This window comes from Chenopodium quinoa, unplaced genomic scaffold (genome assembly GCF_001683475.1).
Source record: "Chenopodium quinoa cultivar QQ74 unplaced genomic scaffold, ASM168347v1, whole genome shotgun sequence".
In the NCBI taxonomy this organism is placed as follows: Eukaryota; Viridiplantae; Streptophyta; class Magnoliopsida; order Caryophyllales; family Amaranthaceae; genus Chenopodium; species Chenopodium quinoa.
In genome coordinates this window covers 2,204,070-2,218,036 of record NW_018745650.1, presented here as the reverse complement: position 1 = coordinate 2,218,036, position 13,967 = coordinate 2,204,070, and positions in this window count along the sequence as shown.

Genomic DNA, 13,967 nt, shown 5'->3' with positions numbered 1-13,967 from the left:
TATTATAAAGTTAATGTAGTATATATATTAGTAGGGGAAAAATAATTAAATTTAAATAATAGATAGAGCAAAATATCTAATTGAGTGATTTTTGTCAATTATTGTAAAACAAAAGGAGCATATGAAAAAATTATTTTTATTCACCTAATTTTCACTTACTTGATCCAACTTATCTTATCTAAACCATCTAAAGTTATTAGACCTTATTTAACTTATTTTCATTAGTTGTAATTTTAACTTGAATAACCCTTGCCATGATTTTTCCTACACTTATATATCTTATTTGAACTTTTAATACATGAAATAAGTGAAAATGAGGTGAATAGAACATGCCTTATGTAATTATTGTGTGATGAAAAGGAAGAATTCTTTTTGAGCGGTCTTAGCTTGTTTAATACATGCAATTAGAACAATAGTCAAAGAATGTTGTTGGCTATTAACTGAATTGTAGGTTAGCAAGTAGCAACCTTGCTATTTATGGCTTTTAATATAAACATCTATTAGCTAGATAATACTTTATTGGTTCCATGAAAATAAATGCCCTATGACTTTCTTGGATTATTTTTTTTGGTTTTAATATAGCATACAATATATTATATTTGACTTCTATGGTTTAACCATATCAAATTTGGATACCCTACTCCCATAATTACGGAGTATTAGGCAATTACCTTTTTATTATTGAAATCTAATACCATTAACCCAAATTTGGCATTATGGTAAAAACAATACAAATTATAGTAGCCCTTGAAAAAAAATAAAAAGTGTAATGTTTCTATTATTGGTTGTCATTTGGCTAAATTTGGAAAATAGTTGAAATTTTTGGTGATAATCATCTATTTATCACATGTATTTTACACTTTGCTGGCTAGAAAAAAAAAAAAAAAAAAAAAAAAAAAAAAAAAAAAAAAAAAAAGTGCAGCACTGTGGTAATACCACTGCGGTATTAAAGACCTACACAAGTGGATTTTGTTTTTACATTAACTCAAAATTGTGGATTGCTCACGCACGTAGTTACTCCTCCATTTTTTTTTTAATTGCCATATTTGGAGTTTAACACTCGTCAATACATATGTTATAACAATGATTTCTCTAATTATCTTCTACTAAATATTGAAAACGTCACTCCCACTATTCCATATATTGCTTTATTTTTTTTTATGGGCAAAATTAAAAAAAAATTGACAAAATATCCTCAATAATATAGACAAAATACATTGTCATGTGAGGTATTTAATTCATCTCAATGTGCAATTTTATGAATGTATATTTTTTTTAATAATTTTTGTTAATACGAAATTACATATTCTAATGGTCAAAGTCATCTTTATGTTAAATAAAATAGGTATAATATTATGGGATGGTTGGAGTAATATTTTCCTTAAAGACAATTCTAACAATGTCTCACATGATTAATTTTCTAACATATAAATTTGTGTGTGTTAGAGTAGTGTAACGTTCAAAACGTTGCAATTTCCACTCCATTAGAAATAACAAGTGGATTGGACCTAATAAATCTAATAATAATAGGAAAAATCGACAACAATAATCCCAACTTTGCATCATTTGCCTAAAATAATTCAAATTGTGGATTATTTTTTAATAATTCGAACTTTGATGTAAATTTACTTCCAATAGTCCCAACCGGTCATCCAACTTATTATAACAATTTATATGACACGTGTTAGCATATGATTGGTTAAAAAAAAACAAATTTATTTTTTTGACAAAAAAATAAAAAAAATTATTTAATTAAATCAAAAACCACCCCACACCCAGCCCAACCACCCTCCCCGCCATCCAGCCCAGACCGTCGCCTGGCTAGAGCCCCTCCCCTGCGCCGGCGACCTCCCCTCCCTTCTCTTCCCACCATCCCCACACCCCTCCCCCACCTCGGATCCATTTTCCCCAACCGGCCGGAGAACTCACCCGCAACCCTTACCCTTGCCGACTACAGCCCAACTGCGAGCCCTCACCGCAGTCAGCGAATCCCACCTAAACCCCCACCCATTTCCGGTACAGGTTCAGCCAGGGGGGTTTCGGGTGGTTGCAGAAGAGGGTTGCCGAAAGGGGTTGTGGGGAAAAGGTAGGATTGGGGTTGCAGTAGGGGGGTGGCCTGTGGGGAAGGGGGTGGGGGCAAGCTGGGATGGGGGTGGGACAGGCTGGTCGGGGCAGGTGCAGCGGGGGAGGGTGGCTGGTGGTGGTTTTTTTTTTTTTTAATTTTTTTTTATAATTATTTTTAAAATAGTTATTTTTTTTTTAATTATTTGAAAAAAATACTGTAGTTAGTTTTTAAATAATAACTTAAGTGTTGATTAGTATTAATAATCTTTTCTTAAAATAAAATAAACTTAAACTCATTTTTGACCAATCATGTGGTGACATGTGTAAATCAATTTTTTCTAAAAAAAAAATTACCCTTTTAACAGATTACCGATCACTTGGTACCATTGAAAGTAAATTCACATCAAAATTCGGATTATTAAAAAATAATCCAAAGTCGGGATTATTTTGGATGGATGATGTAAAGTTGAGATTATTGTAGTCAATTTTTCCATAATAATATGGAGTAACAAGTAGTAATAGCTGTAGTTGAAATAGGTTCCATCTTATGACTTTGAGCTATTTGTAGTAGTCACAAGTTCATCAATTCTTACCACTGCAATTCTGTCATAGGTCTAACCTTGTTAAATCTCGAGTCAACAGAGTTAGACAACTTCCACTATTCACTATCTCTTTCGCAAAAATAAAGATCACATCAGATAAGACATGAGAATAATAAAAAAAATAAAGATAAAAACATGTAATTGAAAAAGTGGCATTTGTAAGTATGCGTTAGGAATATTCATAACAACAATAGAGAAATTGTTTTGTAGTAACCCGTGATAAAATGGTGAAGAGAGGCCAAAATGTCATTTAAGAGGTCAAGTACAAAGTTTATGTATGTGGCTACAAAACTGTTAAATAAAACTTTAATCTTACATATATATATATAATTTTTAATTTTGCTAATTATTATTGGGCAAACATTAAAGGACTAAAAGTAGAAATTTACAAGAGTCCGTGAAGAACTGTATAATGGTGTTTTTTTATGGGAAATAAGTTGGTAAATGCATGATATTATTTTGGTATTTTCGGTGGATGCCAGCAAAAGAGAGAAGATTGAGAGAGTGAGTGTGTTGAATTTGCAGAAGGCTAGGCAATTTGCAATAGGGTTGGTCTCACGTGAAATTTTTGTGGCGGTGCATCCGGTGCTGCCTTTTTTTTTTTTTTTTTTTTTTTTTTTATTTGCTGTCAATTATGCAAGTATATATTAATTTCTTATGAAGCAATATTAATTTCGAAATTTTTTATGAAGCAATATTAATTTCGCAATTTTTTTTAGGAAAATTTGATATTTTATCACTTATAAATGGCCCACTTTTTGAAATTACCACCTAAATTTTTTTTATTTAAAATTACCACCCATAAAAAAAAGATTTTATCACTTTCCGTCAAAAAAAACCGTTAAATTTCACGTCTTTACAAAAATTCTTCGATTTTCGAGTCAAATACATGCTCTTTAGATGTTTTGGGGATCATTTTCCCTTTGGATCTGATTTAAAGTCAAAATTTACAAAAAATGATTAAAAATGCCTCGTTTTTGCGTACTAAAAGATACCTCGGTTTGCGTGACACACAAAATGAGGCATTTTTCGTTAATTATTTGTTAATTGTGACCTCAAATCGGATCTTTTGGACAAAAATGACCCCAAAACCTCTAAAGAACACGTTTTTGACATAAAAATTAAAGATTTTTTTTTTAACGTTAAATTTAACGGTTTTGGTGGTGAAAACTATTTTTTTTATCTTTAATGAGTAGTAATTTAAAATATAATTTTTTTTTTTGGTGGTAATTAATTTCAAAAAGTGAGTTATTTGTGGGTGGTAAAATACAAAATTTTCTTTTTTAATTAGGTTTTAGGATTGTCATTATATGTATTGGGACAGAAATGATGAGTTGTATGAGGGGTATTCCGGGCGATAATCTTAACTTGGTGTCTTAGCTAGACTGGAGTAGGTGTTCCTTCCAAACAAGGCTGAAATCTTACAAAACAAAATAGTACTCGTAATAGATGTCCCGGAATGATCCTAAGAATGCCCTTTCAATGGTCAAGTTATAATTAACCTTTCTAAAAAAGAAAGTAGGGAAGTACAAAGAATTAAAAATAGGAACCTTATTACCGGTTAGTTTAGGAGTAATGACTTTAATTACTATTAATCCAATTTCTGAGAAAAATTAGAAACTATTGTGTGAGGCAAGCTTCAAAAAAACAAGTCTATCTTATAGATGATATAATAGAACAAATAGAGTATATCATCCAGCCTGTAGATGATATTATGTAGACAGTGAATAATATATCCAGTTTATAGATGATATCATAGAAACAATGAACGATAACATAGGCACAATAGAGGACATCATAGAGCCAATAGAAGATATTATCCAAATAATGGAGATATCATAGACACACAATAGATGAAACCATCTAGCCTATAAATAGATGATATCATCCAACTTATAGAAGTTCTCATTGAAATAATAGTGGATATCATCAAGCCTATAGATGATATCACGGACATAGTAGATGATATCATCCGGACAATGGATGGTATCATAAAAAATACTCCATCCTTCCCATAATACTTGACACAGTTTCTATTATTTTTGTTCGCCCCACAATACTTGACACATTACTAAATATGAAATAGGACGACTAATAAAAAAAATATTTTCCCACATTTCTATCTCCTCACCTACTCCACTCCCACCCCACTTTTTGTAATCTTGCAATATAAAAATACAAAAGAAAATCTTTAATACAAAAAACAAATGTTTTAAGTGGACCCATTTGTAGTTTATTAAACTACGTGTTCAGCACAACGTCTATTATGAGACGGAGGGAGTAATGAATGATATCATAGGGACAATGAATGATATCATTCAAACATTTAATCATATCATCCAACCTAGAAATTGAACATATCATCCAAACAAATAATTATATCATTCAAACAATGAATGATATCATTCAACCTAAAAATTAATTAAAGATATCGTCCAAACAATGAATGATATCATCCAAACAATGAATGATATCATCCAAAATCCATTACTCCTCTAGAAGGGAACAGTGGAAGGAGGAGAGAGAAAAAAGATTAACAAAATAAAAAATTGAAATTGTTTTCTTTAAAATTAATTTAAAATAAATTTTTAAATGTCAGACCAATAAAATTACAACACGTATCATATTAACTTGTTTAATCGATTTTTAACAGGTTGAAGCTCATTTAAAGAAAATACCTTATAAAGATCAACTTATTTTTAATTAATTAAAACATTAACTTATTTTGAGCTAACTGAACAAAAATGAGCTTATTTTTGACAATTTTTTCTATTTTTCTCGAGTAAAATAAAATAACATTGGTTTAATTTTTAAAACAAGGGAGACCAAGTAGTGCTGTACAGCTGTAGTAGTGGAGTAGTAATTTTGACGGCAAAAATAGGAATATATAGAGAATAAAGGAGCTCATCTTCTGTAAACTTGTAAAGTGGTAATGGTCGTACCGTTTGTCGAGCAATTTTAAGCTAATACAAATCTATCTCAAGATTATCTTAATCCAGACAATTGAAACGAATATCAACCAAATAAGCTAGAGAGAGAAAGTTTAAACGAAGAATATGAAGGAAGAGTGCAGTACAAAAGCTATGACATGAGCAACATTTTCGGGTGCTTTGAGGATGAACCTAATTCGGGTCTGGCTCAACGGATGTGCGTCTCACCAGTGGTTTGGTGAGGCTTGCCTCAATCAATACTTTGTGGAGAGATATTTGTTTGTCAATCAATAAATCCAAATCCTAGTCGCCATTTCTCCTCTCTCCCTTTTCTCTCTGTACGGTTCTTTAAAATTGGCATCTTTACGCCGAAACTTTTGCTACTACGTATTTAGTATCCGCACGTTGTACGGTGATAAGTAATTAATCCATATTTTTTTTTTATATTTTTTGTTATTGATAACTTTTTTAATTTTTTTGTATAAAAATGCTTTTTATAAATATAAAAAAACATGTACATAATTTTTTTTTAATGGTTATTTTTTTATGCTACATCATAATATTTATTATATTATTGAAAATATATATATTAAAATGATGGTTAGACAAAATATATATAATGTTGTATTATCTATTGAGCTTATACGTATAGAGTGGAAGTTAAACACATAGTATCTATATCTATTAAATATTGTTGTACTGTATTAGGAATATCCAAAATTAGTATAGTGTATACAACAATATTGATACAAAATTCAAGTTTCAGATTTTTAGTTTCATACCTATTTTGTCCTACTTTATAACAAGTAAAATGAAAGGGCAAAAAAAAAAAAAAAAAAAATTGATGACATTATATTGAAGTTTGGAGGGAAATTTTTAAATGAGTGCTTGACACATAAGATACTTTAAGGAATTGATGACATTAGTATGTTTTGTTTTAGTAATAGTTAATAGATTTCAATAAAACTACATTTTTTTTTTCGGTAAATAGAAATAACATTACCATAAGGAAAAGCCAAAAACGGCAATAAAAGTACAAGCCCACAAGGCCACAAGGCGTAAACCGCCCACCAAAGACTACAAGTCCAATGGGTAACAAAACACAAGCCAGAGGTCCGGGAAACAAAAGCCACCTTCTGAAAATGGTTCCTTTGGGACAAGGACCAAAAACAAGGCTCCCTGAACTCAAAGGAAGAGGGCTACCCTCTAGGAGGGGCACCCCCGACCAAAGGAACAGGACAACAACCAGCAATAAAAATAAGAACAGCAAAAAAAAAAAACAACCTATGCCCTTAAACCCAGTAAGTTGAACATTCTTTGAGTGTAGTAAGTGCCCTTATAGTGGGTTTCGTTTAAGTTTAATTATCAGAGTTTAATAAGAACAGTACAAGTTGTTTCCACTACTAGAAAACACCTTATTTATGACGGAAAAATTCCGTCGGTACACCCTATAAATCCGTCGGAAAGGGCTGTTTCCGACGGAATTCCGTCGGAACACGTTGTCGGAAATCACTTTGCCGGGAAAACGGCCATTTTCGTCGGAAATTCCATCGGAAAACACTATTCCGACGGAATTTTTTTGTCGAAAGAGGTTTTTCCGGTACCGGAAAGTCCATCGGAAACTTCCGACGGAACTTAAATCTGCCGGAAAATTCCGACGAAAATTCCGTCGGAAAATTTAATAAAAAAAAACCCCACCCACCACCCCCACCACCAGCCCACCCACTGCCACCAAAACCTAGATCCCCACCCACCAGCCCACCCCCTACCCCCTTACCCCCCTACCCAGCCCCACCACCACTAGCCCACCCCAGCCCCTACCCTCCTAACTTACCCAGATCCCCACCCCCACCCACACCCAAACCACCCCTCCTGTCCAGACCACGCACATCCAGCCCCACCCTCACGCACAACCAGCCCCACCCTCACGCACACCCACCCACACCACCCTCACGCACACCAACCCACACCCAGCCCCACCTTTTACCAACCCACCACCCACTAATAACCCCAGACCCACCAACCCACCACTAACCCATACCACATACCCACCACCCCACCAATAACCCTGACCCACCACCACCCTACCTAACCATAACCCACACCACAGAACCACCCTACCCCACCCTAGCTAACCCAAACGGCAAAAATTAAAAAAAGAAAACGAAAAGTATTGAAAAGAAAATACAGATCCGAAAATAAATTGAAAAAAAATCGTATTTTATACAAATTAGAGCAGACGAACGAATACAAATCTGAACAAAAATTATATTCAAACCAGATCTATGCAGTTAATAATACAAAAAACAGAATACAAATCGGAAATCTACAAAAACGAATAAAATTCCTCTGACGAACGAACATGTTGTTGAGGGCTCGAATTTTGGCTGGAATTGCTGAGATTTGGCTCGAGTTGCTCGGATTTTCGCTCGAAGTTGCTTGAACTAGCATGAGAGGAGGGAGATTGAATTAAAAACATTGAATTTTTGTGATTTTCATTGATGGAAAAAGAAGGGGAAAGAGAAGAGGAAAGAGATGAGAGAGAAAGAGAAATGAGGGAGGAGAAAGAGGCGCACAGAGAAATGAGGGAGGAGAGGAGAGAGAAAGAGAAATGAGGGAGGAGAGAGGCGCATTAGGTTTTTATTTTTATTTTTTATTATTAGTGTTTGTTAGGTTTTTTTTTATTATGTAAATATATTCCGACGGAAAAATCCGTCGTAAAATAATTGTTCCGACGGAATATTCCGTCGGAAATCTTCGAGGGATTTTATTTCCGTCAAAACATCACGGTTCCGACGGAATAATCCGTCGGAAGGCCCATAAATTTCAACGGACTTTTATTCCGTAGGTAATCCGCCGTAAATTCCTGATGGAATAAAAACCCGTCGGAAATTTATGACGGAAAACATGTCCGTCGGAAATGGTCCGTCGGAAATCGGCCTGTTTCTAGTAGTGTTCATAAGTAAAAATTTATGTGGGATTGAAAAAGAGTTTAATATTTCGTTTACAAACATATGAATCAAACGAGAATTTTTTGCTACAACAGATCAATAGACCTCGCTCCGAAGAAAACTGTAATCAAAACGGTATGGGAGAGGCTGTGATATGAAGATTGTACGATTTGTAATAACAATCAATCATAACTTTTTTTGCTAAAAGATGTTTTAACTTGATTCAATTTTCATGTATTTGTTAGATTTAATTCTCTTTGTATATGTCACATGACTTTTTATTTATGAATCAATCCTTTTATATATAATAAAATCATCACCATAAGCTGATATGTTTTTTTTTTTTTTTTTTTTTTTTTTTTTTTTTTTTTTTTTTCTCTAAAGGTTTGCAAGATTCAAAGGAAAGGCCCGTTAACAAGCATGAAAATCAATGAAATTCGCGACATGTGGGCTTTTTTGTGACATTTGATGGCATCTAGAATTGTCGGAGTGGTTATATTAGTTTGTTAGATTGACTTTATTAGTTATTGTTATGAACATTATTTTAAGTAGTTATATATGTTTTTAATATATTAACATTAATTTATAAGTAGTATGTAGTATTTGTAAATGTTATCTTAATTTATTTTGGTGTATTACATATTATTGTTCATTAAATATATTAATGATGTTACTTTTTATATATATAATTATTTCATGTTATATATGTCATTGTATTATTGTTTGTAATATTAATATTATTATTAATTAATAATATTAATTTTATTATTAATTAATAATAATTTTATATCGATTAATAATATTATTTTATTATTAATTAATAATACTAAAATTATTGTGAAAGTTCACGAATAATAATAATAATAATAATAATAATATTATTATTATTATTATTAATTTATTTTAAAAAAAGGCTAAATTGGATTTTACTAAATAATTTTTTTCTGATTTTTTATTATTATATTTTCTCTTTTTTATTATTATATCACTGATTTTTATTGATAAAATTAATTTTACTAAATTGACATATTTTGTGCTGAAAATTATTTTTTTAAGGTGAAGAGAGTAGTGCGTCATTGATAAAATTAATTTTACTAAATTGACTTAATATGTGCTGAAAATTATTTTTTTAAGGTGAAGAGAGTAGTGCGTCATAATAAGGTAAGTGTTAATTAAGAGAAAATTTGGTTTGCTTTCTCAAAAAAAAAAAAAAAAAAAAAAAAAGAGAGAGAGAGAAAATTTGGTTTAAAATTAATTAATAGAAAAAGTCTTTTAGAATTTAGAAATGATATTCAAGGCATTACTTATAAAAAAAATAAATTATATAGACCTAGATGTAAGGTGTAATTAAGGGTATTTCTTACTCATCTTGTGTACCCAAATTTATATAAAAGGTGTTGGAATGACTTAAATAATTTGGCATATACATTGCCGACACCTTGTTCGAGCTTTGTTACACATTAGTGCAATTAATTATTTCGAGCTTGAGATGGTTGTTATATGATTTAGGACTTCATAAGGCGTTTTCCTTGCGAGAATGACCTTATATAACTCTTAAGTTAATTATATTTTTTTCTAATAGAATCAACTAAAAGAGAATAACCAATAAAGTGAAAGGACCATATGCAACATGACTGAAGTCCATTCAAATTTATAACATCCTTTTCCTTAAACTTTGGTCATGCGTATAAGATCAACGGGAATCAACAAGATTATACTTGTTTATTATTCATTATTATCATAACAAAAAAAGTGATAAGATTATTGCTTTGATTCTATATTAGTCTATTTTATTATTAGTATGGACTATACAAATCAAACACGTACTTGTGAAGTTGAGAAAAACAAAGTAGAAAGGAGAAAGAAACACGACTAAACTATGAGTTCTTTGACCAAATTTATGCTCTTGCCAATCCAATAGGACAGCTCAATGATTAGTGATAATTATAGATACAAAAAAATCAAATAAAATACTACTAATTATTACCTAATTAAAGATCAACATTCAACAATAATTTGTCAATGTTGTTGATTTCTATACGACAATTATACTATGCATATAATATTTACGCTAATCCAAAAATAATTTGGCAAGATATATAACATGGATGATGCATTTGTAGTTGTAAAGATCAACACTACTAATCATAATGGAACATTCAAAAAAACAATCAAAGGGTATATATATCATAAAATCAAATTAATTGTTAAATATAGTGCTAATAAAAAAAAAAGCTTTATGGAAATGAAAACGAACAAAAACTTGACAAGAAACTAATGTTAAATTAGAGATTGCATATCAATATATTATGCATGGTTGGTCAATCAAACATGTTACTAGAAGTAGAGATGTCAATTCGGTCCATTATTGGGTGGGATTCTGATCAAGTCTAATCTGATACGAGTATAAATTATGCATGCTAAAATTTATCGTGTTCATTATTCTAAAATATTGAATCGAGTTACGTCTAATTCAGGTTGAACTTAGTCAAATTGGGTCAATTTTTGACATCATATACTAAGTTGCAAGTATATTTTTCGTACCCCGCATTAAAGGGTGAATAAAGAGAGAGGAAGCCTTAAAGGAGTGTGAATTGTTTCCCTCTTAATCTTTAGATTGGTTAGATATGGAAAATGTGCAACTTTGTGACATTGAGTGTAAAATGGGCATATTTTTTGATGAAATTTTCAGGTTATTAGAGAATTTCACTTAGTTACGGTCAGTGGCGGATTCAGGGGGGTACACAGAGGTAAAATTGTAAACCCATTCCAAAGAAAAAAAAATTGCTAACCAAAGAGACCGGTTATTTGAAATAACCAGTCTCTTAGGTACTGTCATAGTAACAAGTCTAACAACCTTGCGTGCTGCGCGAGTGCGCGCTGTTTGTATGGAGAAAACAAAACGAGACTACTTTTACGAACAACTGCTCTCTTACGTTGCTAATAGTAGCAAACCTAACAATCTAGCGTCTGTTGTTTGTAAAATTAAAAAAAGAGACCTGTGTTTATGGATAACAGGTCTCTTAAGTGTGATATTTTGATTTTTTATAAAAGCAACTCTTTTTTTTATTTTTTTTTCTTGGTTTTTTTCTAATGAAATCCTATATGCTCATGGGTGTGACAATAATTTTCTTTGTACTTTGTAATTATTTTCACACAAATTTATATCAATTCTTTAGAAAAAAAAAAACCTTAGGTATTTTTCATTGTAAATTTGCTTGTACTATCATATACATATCCTTCAAGTAATATACGCGTGTGTTAGATTATGAAAATGTATCAAAGTATGTGTATGTGATTAGTTATACTTAATACAATTATATATTACAAGTACCTTTTAGAGTATATGTATAGTCATTAGCTTAAAATTATAATTTAAACGATTGGTTTATTTGTTTTGTTCAATTATAGACAAATATAGAGGTGGAATACATGCAATGATTAACAAGAGTAAGAGTGTGGAATTAATAATTAATTGAAATTCTGGTATAACACGTTTTGTGTTTTATAATTTTTTTTAACGAGCCTAATTCTGTACCTTCATACCTAAATTTCTGGATCCGCCACTAATTACGGTCCAGCCACCTAGCACCACCTCCATAATATCTATTCGAGGGACTAGCGAGTCTTTACTCCACCCACATTTAGATGGATATGGTTCACTTTACAACATACTATCAGTCTACCACTATATCACCGTTCCTAAATACCTCGAATTCATCATGCCTTTTCACAGGTTTTTTTTTATTTTATTTTATTTATTTATTTATTTATTTATTTATTTATTATCATATAACAACCTTATATCATGTCATCATTCAATGATCTTAATTAAAAATGCATATAAAGAGATTTGAACCCCAAACCTCATTAAATAAAAACCATATGTACTACCATCTTAGTTAGAATTAAATCATGCTCTATTAACCCATATTTATATATAAACACATACATGTGTTAGAATCTATATTAAAAACAAACAAAAAATCCAAAATAATTATTTTTGTCATTGTATTCTTATTTACCCACCTTACAAAAATTAATAAGTCATTTAAACATCTGTAACACCCCCAAATCTCCCTCTACGGAAATATTAGTATAATACGTATAATTATACTGTAGAGATAGACTTAAGCGTATTATCGCCGCGTGATTACGCAAGGCTACTCAAACTACTAACCAAAACCAATACTTTGCAGCGGAAATTCAAACTCTTTCTTTATTAATAATAACTATAAATAGAAACCACTGTCATGAGTACTCATTATTAAACAAAGACCAACAATCCTAATTCTAGGTGAAGAACATTCTCGGGTCTCCCATATGCTCAATTCTTGACTCCACCTGAAAATAGTCAGCACTGCTTACCATTACGGTAAACAGGGCGAACCAAAACAAATAAGAAATACGGATTAGCAAAATATGCTACGTACGATAAGTGCAAGATAAGTAAATTCAATTTATTTGCAAGCATGCTTTTAAAACCAATTCCAATAATTAATCCAATGAATTCCAAAACTCATGATTCAAGCCAATTATCAATAATTCAATAATTCGATGAAAAGATTTATAAAACCAATTCCTCTTTTGAAACCAATTCTCAAATATCCTCAAAATAATTCCAATAACTCAATAATAATGATCAATAAAATCAATTATTTTCGAAAACTCAATCTCCTCTCTAAGTGTGCACACCCCCCAAGCTAGTCTCCTACTATTTCAAGGCTATTCTTGAGGAAAGACTAGGTAATACAAAGTCCATAGTATTCAATGAATCCGCATAGTGAGATTAATATAATAATCATGCTTGTAAAGCTTTTTAATAAATAATTCAATCAATCCTCATAAAATTCCTCTTTGAATAAAAATCAACCTTTATAATAGGTTAACTCAAAACTCCTTTTTATTTAATTCAACATGCTTTCAAAATCAACCTTTTAATAAATACTTGAGAATTAAATCTCATATTAATAACTTTTCAAAATCAATAACTCTTCCTTTGAAAAACCTTTTATTTAATTAATCAAACTTTAAAAACCCTTTTTTTAAAACTCTTTAAATCAATCCAACATACTTTTAAAAACCAAATTCCTTTAAACACAATAAATAATTTCAAACCATTCAAAACATGATGTTAAAATCAAACCTTCAAAAATACATTATTAAAACAAATTTAAAATCAATTCCTCTAACCATACTTTATTTCATAAATCAGAATTCTAATCAATTTAATTCAATCACCAATAAAATCATATAAAACATGCTATTCAAACCAATCACTTTCGAAGGTATCTAGCCAATTAAACGTACCTTGATTCCGAATCTCAATCAACACTTCGCACTTTCAAAGTTCAATCACGAATACACCTTGCAATTAACATAACCATAAGGTTATCACAACATCTTTAGGCATAAACCCA